The 11,225-nt window shown below is 43.4% G+C and overlaps 1 protein-coding gene across 4 annotated transcripts in view; it reads right to left on the minus strand.

Annotated features, from left to right (window-relative positions):
• Window positions 1-6,816, minus strand: part of HYCC1 (hyccin PI4KA lipid kinase complex subunit 1) — a 43,075-nt gene extending 36,259 nt beyond the window's left edge. For 3 of the 4 annotated variants that reach the window (XM_063153066.1, XM_063153096.1, XM_063153086.1), the window contains exon 1: window positions 6,736-6,799. The gene's annotated coding sequence lies outside the window, so the exon portion shown is untranslated. Of the gene's footprint in view, window positions 1-6,735 lie in introns of all 4 variants that reach the window. The other variant, XM_063153077.1, reaches the window with a different exon arrangement.
• Between the last annotated feature and the right edge of the window lie 4,409 nt (window positions 6,817-11,225).

Here is an 11,225-nt window from a genome sequence, read left to right on the forward strand (position 1 = left end):
TTGAAAATACATATACCAAACTAAAGCAAGGCAGGAAAAGAATTAAAAGTGGCAGAGACTGCAAATTTACTCAGCCAATCCCCAGCATGGTGCAGAAGTGCTGGAAGAGTAGTTCTGCTATATTTGTACATATCACTGAAAAGTCAACAAAACTTCAACCAATTCCAGCTGAGACAACAGAATCCTGTTACTCCAAGCTGTATCATTACAGACTAAGCAAAACAGATGTTTCCTTTTTTGTGTTTCACTGAGTAACAGAACAAATTTGATTGTCTGAAGTGTCTCATCACAACAAGACTGCTGTGAAAATGCCCCTTATTTAGAGTGCCAATACATAATGCTGCTGAGAAAACAGGGAGAGGGGTAAAGAAACTCAAAAATTTCTGCTCAGCTTTACAATTAAATATAAATCACGCTCTCTTAAGACAGGCAGAAATTGGTAAATATTATACCAGCACTCACAAAGCAGCAGATGCACGTGTAAGCAGATGTGCAGAATTACTGTCACAAGCCTCTCAGCTGCTCCTCTGGCTGCTGCACTGGGAATTTAGTTCAAAGCAGGGAAAAAAATGCAAGAGCCTATTAGTCTTTCTACACCTGACATACGGAGTCAATACAATTAGGAACATAAGAGATGTGAGTGGAAAGACTGCAGCTTATTGAGCCTAAAAGCTGTAACTGAGTAAAAACAGTAGCACAGCCGCAGCATGTGACAGACATGAAGCAGGCAGGTATTTTGGCACAGCCTAAAGGAAGTCAATAAGAAATATATTCTTTTAACTGAGTGTATAGTAATTGGTTTAACCAGATGTGCTATTAACCACAAACTGTAGGATAATACTCAGCATTTCACTGGCAAAATGAGTCTAAATTAGCTGTAAGGAACATAAAATTGTTGCTTTAGCACTAAGTACCAAGAGTTAAGGAACTCCTCAACCCTGCTCCTTCCCCTACTTTGATCACACTGTTCTCCCCTTCATCAGCCTAACACCAAATACACGATGCTGCAGTCTACCTATTTCCAATCTGGAAGAAACACAATTTCCTTCAGCCAGCAAATACTGCAAAGGAGTAAAAAAATGGGAAAATAAAGAATCATTTTTATACCTGAAGATCCTTTAGTCTGCTTCCTCAGGTAGAGATGTGACTGTAGCACACCTGACATGGTTTACACAGTACACTGAAAATATTCACAGTATCCTGACAGAGAAGGTAGCTGGTGTTAAAAACTTGTCAAATGTAATTTTTAAAAATTTACTAGGTCAACTTAATGCTTTTACATATTTTCCAGTCGACTCCTTTAATACAGTAAATAGTATTAAAGGATTGAAAAAAATTAATAGAAAACAATTACTTTTACAAATTACTACATAGTACAGTCTAGTCCATTAACCAGGTGCTCATGGAGACCTTATATTATCCAGCACTAGCTATTGTACAATACTCAGACTACTAGATAGGTTAATTGTTGAGTATTAGATATAATTCTCTACCACATATTTAAAGTGTAATGGGATTTTTTTCCTCCTTTCCTAAATAAAAAAAGAACCACAATAAAATATAGCAAAAGGAGTGAATCATGGTGTTTAGCATTAGCAAAATATTAAAGTTGTATGCACTGTTCGTCAGGTTGAAATTAATGCCTTGCTGAAGCATAAATATTTATCCAGTGCAAACAGCAGGAAACCTTAGGAGACAGCATGGCTTTAAGCACTGAAGTGTATTAATTAGTACCCAGTGCAGCTTCAGAGCATGCTATGCTATTTTTAAATAAAGGTTAGATTCCAAATAGACAAAAGTAAAGGTATGAGATAAGATAGCCTAAGAAAGCTGTCTTAAATAGCTATCAAAAGTGCCCCAAGTATACATTTTTTGTCACAAAGTTTAGAATGAGAGCTCTTGTGCCAATCAGGATGGAATACAGATACTTAGCAACTTTTGCATCAGCAATAAGCATGTTTTGCTAGTATTACTTTCACCTACATTTCTTTGCTATGCTTCAGTTGCTACACAGCATTTCATATCATCAGAGGTCAGAGATGGAAAAACAAAAACATACATCTGTTTTGAAGAGATAACCCATTTCTAAGTCTTAATCTCAACACTCAGATGATTCTTCAGCATTGCCAGTTATTTATAAATTAAGAAACATTTCATGCACACCCTCACTTTCCATGGCATTCTCCACATACAAGAGTGATGATAATTAAATATCTGTCCAAATTCCATGTCCTTTATTAATTCCAGTTCTAATAAATAATGCTACCAACAACCACAGTTGATTGAACCCATCTATTTTACATTTGCACACCATTTAGAAGTTAAACTGAAGCCTTAGAACCCTTAATACATCACACAAACACCTACACCAACATCCTCCCCTTTCTGGCACTACAAGACAAAACAGGGTCACATTCAGACAATTTCAGGACTCACTTGGCTGTAAGTTAGACTGCTTGCACTCACTGTCTTTCCAGTTGTTAGCAAAGCATGCAAGTTCATGTGGGGATGTGACCAAAGAAATTGCCATAAATAACAGCTGCCCTCACAGACTCGGCCAAGATGCTATTTTTATTCTGCTCCTCTTGAACATGGTCCTGATTAGGGCAAAGGCTTCAAAACAGTTTCACCACAAGTAGAAGAAAATACTTCATATCCATTTAGAAATGCTATCAGCTGAAAACTATTACAGTTATTAGATCTTTCAGGTGTTTGTTTTGGTGTTTCGGATTTTTTTCTTTCTATCTAATACAAGAGTATTTGAGTTTTCATGCTAGAAAAGTTCTAACACAAATTCTGATAGAAATCTGATTTCCAGAAAGAACAAATGCAGAAGGATTTCACCTGTCAGCCTTGTGCAAAACTTTTTAAATGCTTTCAAATAACTTTAAGTAATTCAAGTGTCAGTTTAGAGAAAATCTCAGGTTCATGCAGAAGTACTTCATCTAAAAAGTGTGGGCATACACTTACACATTATAGAGGAAAGAGCCTGGCCATTGCAGGAATAAACATTTTAATGGCATGCAGAGCTCGAGCAGCAGCTTTAAACACAGCCTAGCAGTAATATGCAGTTGCTACACATTAGAAACATTTTCATACTTTAGTACTCCTTGTCTTCAACAACACTGACACAGATTTCTGTCCTTATTCTGACACCTTGTTGCTGCCTTCCAAGATTATCTCACAAAGCATTTCAAGTAAACTAATCCAATTTAAGTTTCTAAATAACTGATGCTAATAAAAAATACTTTAATTCCAACACATTCTCCACTTCCAAATGTGCATTTCATACGTCACCATTTCAATTCTAGCAACTAAGTACAGCAAATGCCAAAAGGGATTTTTTTCCTGGAACAGAAAGAAAACACAGATTTAAAGAAAAGATCTGAGGCCTAAAATTCTAATTTAAGAGGTCTTTTTTACATATATATACTTGCATAATTAAACAGAACAGCATTAACAAAACAAAAGCTATAATTCTCCTAAGCAGGGAAGATTCCAGTAAATCAACAACCTCTCTCAACTACATCCTACCAAGTACAAGCCAACACAGTGAAAGACACTGCATATAAACTGCAGGTTTTAAGCATGCTGTATTTCCATAATCCCATGGAAGTCTCAGAGATTAGACAGGGTCACTCCAGTCAAACTATTTAACCTCAGAATATAATTACAGATGGGCAGGCTTCAGTTTTTCTGAAGTGTACAAGAAAACAAGAGTATGCAGGCAGGGAAGGTCAGACTGTCAGGCTTCTCATTTCCTACGCAGCAAGATCAGATCTCCTGCCTGAATTTCATGCACCTTGCTCTGGGAAGACTGACTGCTTGGTAACACTGGACGTAACACACTGAGTGCGGTGATTCACAGGTGCAACTTCCACTTCTGCTAACAGAACTGCCCACACAGCCCTACGGGAGACCTAAGGACACACCAGCTTTGCACCCAGCCTTCCATTTGTGAGAGAGCAAGCGTGCTGGGTTATGCAGAGAGCACATCTGTCAGAGGGAAGGGCTGGCAATGAAACCTGACCTGGCAATTCACCTAACGGATTTAAGCCTAAGCTCTTCCCCATGGAGGCTTTGTATGTTCGCTGAGTGCACAGGTGATCTTTGTTAAGAGCCCAAGAGCTACCACATTTTAACGTTCCCATCAACATAAACATTTATGCCTCATGAAAGTTTCATCCTAAAGCCTCAGATGCTCCACAAGCTCTTAGTCCCAAAGGGAAACCTGGGAATTGGGAAACCTGGGACTTTTCTCTAAGAAATCATTCTGCAAACCATGCATTCTCCATACAACCTCAAAAAGACTCAGTGTCACATCAGACCATTTATTTTCTAATTAAAATATTCAGACATCAGCCAACACTTTATAACTAACAATTTAAACCTCCAGAATGAACAAGGTGATTTTCACATTGCATGCATTAAAGTCAGTGACAGGTTAAGACGCCAACCTAATATGTACCTTAAGGTAGGCTTCAATGAAAAATCAATTTCCTGACATGAACATGAGGAAGGTTCAAGATACTGAGTTTAAGAGGAATGTGTACTATGAATGAGACTTTAACTCAGTGACTTACTATTAGGTTTGACCCAGTCACACGCATCAGGAAATGGGCTTGTCTCCCAGCCTAGAGCCAGCCCCACTGTGCTAAGTGAAACACAGATGACACACACCACTCGTAGTGCCCAGCCCTACAGTATCTCACACACATGCTTGTGATACAAGTCCTCACAAAATTAGAATCCAAGTGACTTAACTACCCAGCTATGCCTGGGAACATGTCTCCCATGGCCTCTCTCAAGTGAAAGCAAACCCACCCAGCAGAATTCCAACGTGATCCTGCCCCTGACAGCCTTTTTCCTTGGAAGAAGCTTTGTGATTAAACATAACATGTCCCTTTAAAATAGCTCACTGCTGCAAGGAAGTGAATTGTTACAGTTAATAAATCATCCCAAGTAGTACCAAACTTCCTCAAAATTATCATCCCTCTGATAAAAGGCCTATTACAAGTGCCTTGCCTCACAAAGAGATTATCACAGAAGAGAAGCAGAACGGGTTTTGTATTTCAAAATTAGTGGGTTTATACATTTTTCCAACTCTAGAGGAAAAAATAAATCCAAAAACACTGCCAGAAGGATCTAAAATTCAACTTCAAAGTATACTACTTTTACCAAAACTATTTCAGTGATGAAACTACAATAGATTGCAAATTAATTTGACCACATTATACAACATTACTTAGTTTTTATAACATAAAAGAACATGCTGAAAGGTGGAGAGAACAAAAGCAAGACGCCATTAGAGGCATGAAACTATATGATCTTTAAGGTCCCTTCTAACCCCAACCTTTCAACGATATTGTGGAAAACACAAACTTCTGAAAAACCACTGTAGCATGTAAGTCCGTCATTGGAGGGGAAAACTGCAGAAAAGCCTTTCAGATAACACAAAATGCAGTCACCAATGTCACTCTATGCTTTGCTTCATAACACTGCTTCTTGCCTCCTTGCAGCGCAATTTGCTCAGCTTGCCTTAAAAAAATGCCACTAAATCCGAATTTGCAGCTAAGGACCCTAACACCAACCACGTAGTAGAAGTTTTAATATTTGGCTCATCTACAGTCATTTCCTCACACACTGGCAGTGTATGTTAAAACTCCTGAAAGGTCCATCCTAGCAGGACTTGATAATCTTCAAGTACACAAATCCGCTCCCTGCGAACCTAAGGCTGGGGAGCTTTTTCGGCAGAGAGCTAGAATTCAATTGGACGGGAAACAAACGTGATGGCTGTCGGGATTACATGGGACAAGACAAATCCAGGGGCACTATCTCTGCTTCCACCCCTACCTCTGACACACCAAGCACACGGAAGGCCACTTCAATCGAACGTGCTCCAATGGAAGCACGAAGCCCGCGGAGGCACCAGCCCTGCAGCCGCGGCGCTGCCCGCCCGGGTTCCAACTCCGCGGCTCGAACTGTTGCTGCCGCCTCCCGCATCCCCGCGGCGGGCACACCGCAAGCGGCGGCACCGCCGAACGCAGCCCGGGACGGGTCCGCAGCACGGAGCTGTTCCTCAGCACGCCGCCCAACTCTGCCCCAGCCTCCCCGCGAGGGTCCGCGGCGGCACCGAGCCCGCTACCAGGCACCGCGCTGCCCGCCCCGCTCCGGGGACGCGGCGGGAGCAGCTCCTTTGTCTCTCCCGCAGCCCCCGCCGCCTTCTCCCGGCGGCACAAGGCGCCGCTGCCCCGCCGGCCCCCAGACGCCCCGGCGATGCCCGCCGTGCCCCGCCGCGGCCGGACCGGGTGCGGGCGGTGCGCGGCGAGCGGGCGGCCAGGCGCGCCCGGGATGCCGGCGGGGCGCCGGGAGGACCCGCGGGACCGGGGGAAGCCGCAGCCGGTGCCCGGAGCGCCGCCCCGCAGCCCCGCACCGGGGGCAGGGTGCCGCCCTGCCCCTCCATCGCCCCGGGCACCGGCCCTGCCCCCGGCAACTCCGCCGCCCCCTCCCGGCCTCCTCCCCGCGCCCTGCACCCCCCGCCGCCCCGGCGAGCCACGGCCGCCCCAGCCGCGCGCCGCCGGCTGCCCCAGGGTGGGGCGCGGGACCCGCAGCCTGGGGGGGCTCCGCTCGGGCGGCCGCGAGTTGCCCGACGGCCGCGGCCGCCCCATCGGGATGCGCCAGCCCCGCGCGGGAAAAAAAGTTGTCCCCGCGGGAGCGACCGGGAAGCGGACTCACCCTCCCGCCCGGCGGCTCCGCCGCGGCCGCGACTCAAACTCACCCTCCCGCCGGGAGCGGCAGCGGCGGGCGGACCCCGCCCGGCCCCGCCGCTGCCTGGCGGCGGCCGCAGCCAACCGGAGCGCGCAGCGCGGTCACGCCAGCCAATGGCGCGGCAGAGCGGGCCGTGCGCGCGCCCCGCTCCCCGAGGGGCGGGGCCGGCCCGCTCCGAGGCCGGGCGGGAGCGGGGGGCGCGCCGTGAGGGCGTCCCGGGGCGGGCACGGAAACCGGACCAGTCGCGGGCTCCGTGCCGCGGCCGGGGCGGGAGTCTGGCCCTGGGGGAAGCTCAGGCGGAGTCCGGAGCGTCGGGCAGGGTCGTGCCCCGCGGGGAGATGCGCCCTTCGGGGCAGCGCCCGCTCCCGAAACTGCCCTGCGAGCGTGGGTGGCAGCGGGGCTCGGGACAAGACGGGCGGCAGCGCTTGGGACGGGCTCGAGAGAGCAGCACCGGAGCTGCGAGTGCTCTGCCGCTGTCCCGAGTCACACGTCCCCCGGCCTGTCACTTGGAAATAAAGACAGACCCGGAGGCAGGCAGGTCTGGCAGTGCCCCAGCCCAACAAAGGTACCTCGGCCGGAGATGCCTACAGGCACCCCCATGGGAATGACGCGGAACTGAATGCCTCTTAATTTTCCTCAGGCGTGTCTTAATCATTATTTAGATACTGGATTCTTACCAGCCTTCCCCAAGTGAAGCAATTGTGGGCAATTCTCATTCCACAGCACTCCAAGGCCTTTCCAAATACAAGTACTTCCCCCCCCCCCCCCCCTTTTTTTTTTCTACTGACACCCTTGGACTGTTCTGAAGAACAATCTTGAAATAAAACTGCATGTCCCACAAATAGCTAATTTTTATTTTTACATTTTTTGTTACCACCAGAGTTTCTTTTTAAGTATGCTTTCAGGATGTAAGTTTTGTTCCTCAGAAGCACGCACTTCTGGTAAACCACTGGATTAATAAAGATTAAGTTAATCAGTAGTCTAATTGCTGTGTGGTGAAATCAAGGCAAGGAGGCTGTGATTTGATCTGTGTCAAATATCATATAATGGCAGAGCCTGAATTAATACCACCAACACTGTCACAAAGTGCTGTCCCATATGAATACTCATTTAAAAGCCATGGTCCTCTATGCCTGGCACATGTTAATTTCCTCGGTTACTCTGTAGAGGTAGATAATGTGTTCACACACAAGTTTATTGACTTCTCTGGAGCCTTGAACCTGAGAAAATACCAGATTCAATGCACTTCTTCTTTCTTGGCCATCCTGCATAGGGACATACATCAGTACCATTCTGTCTGAGCTGTTTGTAGACTTGTGCTATTGTACCATTCATTTCCATAGGTATACACTACACTAATTTTTTGACAATAAAATATGTGTTATTTTCAAGGACCTTGAATAATATAAACCATAATACATACAAATTGCTTTTAGAATATAAATGTCTTACTAAGGCATTTGTCTTTAGAATACTCCCACTGTGTTATGGTCTAAATTCATTCTGTCATCAGTTTCTATGACACTGGATAAAATAGGTCTGTTTTCCTGACAAGATAGATATTAATTCCAACAAAGGTTTATAAAAGCTTTATTATTTCACTAGGATGAAGAGAGACAGTTAAATGCCATGATCTTAGGAACACCTAAATAGAACTTTTAAAGGGAGATAATAAACTTCTACCTTTGAAATAATACACATCTGTGGCACAGTCAGAATACTTAACAGTTTGGGGGTTTTGGTTTTTAAAAGCTCTTTACCTGACTGACTTTCTCTGCACTCCCATCAATCTTTCTGCCAACAGCACTGCAGGCATACACAGCCTCCATCACAGTGCCTTTCCCACCTGCTGCCTGTAGCTATTCCTGAGACCCTCCTGGATTTTGGGACCCAATAGCTACAAAAAAAGGCCAAGAGAAGAGAACCAAGTAGAAAAATCCAAGTATTTTCAAACACAATTCTGTCTCCTGATCAGTTTACTGCTGGTCCTGCAGTTCTGAGAGGACCAAAGAACAAGCAGTGGAAGCAGAGATGCAGCAGTGCAGGAGAAGTTTATCAGCCTGCATGCCCAGACCCAGTGTCAGGAGGGAGACTGCCTACTGATGTGGCTTGTGACATACCAAGTGACCCTGATAATTGCAAACAGAAGAACTGAGATCACACTATCATTAGTTATTAATTTTACTGTTATTAATGTGTTATACCACTAAAGATTATCAAAACTAATGAATCATCTGCAAACAAAAGGCAGGCAAATTATTTTCATGCAGCAGATAACTAGATAACTGTCTTTCAAGGTTAGGTCACATTAGCAAAAGAAAATAGTTCAGCTTATATTGCTTCCACAGTTTTTATTTTTTTTAACTCCTAAATTATTTTAGTGTTTCAGTCATTCTTAGCACATTAGCCTTAAATATTCTGGATGCACAAAAATTATGCAATAAATTTTGGTTTTAATGTGTTTAGATTTTTGTGCAGAGATGTACACGTCACTTACTGCAGTTTGGTCTGATGTTTAGGGCAGAGTTTTTGCCATTAGCAATCCATTTCCAACTGCCCTCTCAGAGGAAGGCCACGTAGAATCAGAAGTTTTGTTCCACTTTCACAGAAGTCAGGACTGCTCCGTGCTCTTTCACAAACAGTATTTCCAGGAAAAAGATGTCTTCAGATTTCATAAAACATTCTCATTTCTCAGAAATATAATTTGGAACCTAGAGCTTCTGCCTGCTTCATAATTTTCAATCTCTGCCTATTCATTACAAGTTCTTATATTTAGATATATAATGGAGTTGTAAGCTTCTTTAAAAATAGAAATCCTTGATAAATAAATACTTAACAACCTTAATCTCTGTCATATGACCATGTTCTTAAAGCTCAATTCAACACAGAGACCATTTTTAAAGCATAATGCATCTGGACCCTGGGAATAAAATATCAGTGATTTCCAGTCATCTGATCTCAGATCAGATCTGTAGCCTATGGGACACCAAGAAGGGCATGTTTAGGGAGAGAAGCAGAATTCCAGAAGGGACAATTGCTTGGTCCTGTGTCCCAGTGGCAGCCTAGGCCAGGCTGGCTGTGACCACAGTACCAGCACAGGCTGCTCCATGGATGGGAGCACCACTGTGGAGCAGCCCTTCCGTTGTGGTTAGGATGGAGCAACACTCGCTGCAGAATTAAGAGCAGTCAGCGCTCCTGATTAGAAATTCAGCTAAGATTTTCAAAGATGCCCAGAACTCACACTGCATTCCTACAGAGCCTTTGATTAAATCCCCTAATTGGGTTCTACAAGGAAGCATCAAGTCATTCTTCACATCAGCAGAGGTCCAAGAGCTTTGTATCAAATGCAGAAGGCTCTGGAGATTCCTGGTCTGGCATTCTTCATGAAAACAGTTTCAGTAACCAAAGCATGTAAAAAGTCAGGGAGAAAAAAAGTCAGAAAATCATGCTGAACTAGGAAGCAAAAACAGATACTCTGAATTTCCCCTTCTAATAGAAATAGGATAGCAGCACTTTTTGTAAAAAATCCCCACAAATTCTGAAATTTTTATTTTAGGGCCTCTGAAACCACTCGCTATGATATTTTCACAAAGTCAGACGTTCAGTTTTGACTTATGGTTTTCTTCTTTATACTCTTGTTTCAACCATAAATAAAATGTTTCTATAGCTTTCTCTTGAAAGCATAAAAGAAATCAATATCTTCCTACAAAATGTTACATTTTATCAAATCCATGTTTTGACAGAAAATTGCTCTAGCAGAAAGCTCTTTACCAGATCTTTCCAGAAAGTGAAAAATCACTAGCTAACATCTGTTTGATTCTGAAACACTGAATATCTCACAGTCGCAGATTTCTCATATTATCACAAAACATTTTAAAGGAAACTGTTTGAGAAGGAAGGATTCTATAACCTTTATGTTGGTCAATTTTTTGAATAAAGTCCTTTTATTAGAACTTCAAATTAAAAATAAAAATCACACAGTAGCATAGAACTATAAGGAAGTGTCCTGAACTTATAATTTATGGTAAGTTTTATGCATTCTAAATAAAGATAGCTTTTATCTGACACTTCTTACTAGCTTGGAGCTCTCCTTACTTCACTTTTCGTGACAAAGCTTACGCACAGGCACAACGCTACTATGGCTTGATTTGCTAATATTGCAAATAAATATTTATCACAAAACCACTACAGTAGAATCAAAACCAAAAGAGGTAATTTATTGTACTATGCAAAGGCTTTCCAAAAGTTTAAATTCACGTAACTCAAATTTAAAACTGCATCTGTCTTGCTGTTGAAGGTCAGTTATCTAAACAGTATGTTCCATACCAATATTTTGCACTAAGAGAATATACTTTCAATACCTGAAAATGCAACATAATAGATTCTGATTTTTATTAAATTTTGAGAAGAAAATACTAAAAGGATTTGATAACAGAAAAATCTTTTTCTTACTATAC

The sequence above is a fragment of the Melospiza melodia genome, chromosome 1 (assembly GCF_035770615.1).
Source record: "Melospiza melodia melodia isolate bMelMel2 chromosome 1, bMelMel2.pri, whole genome shotgun sequence".
Classification (NCBI taxonomy): domain Eukaryota; kingdom Metazoa; phylum Chordata; class Aves; order Passeriformes; family Passerellidae; genus Melospiza; species Melospiza melodia.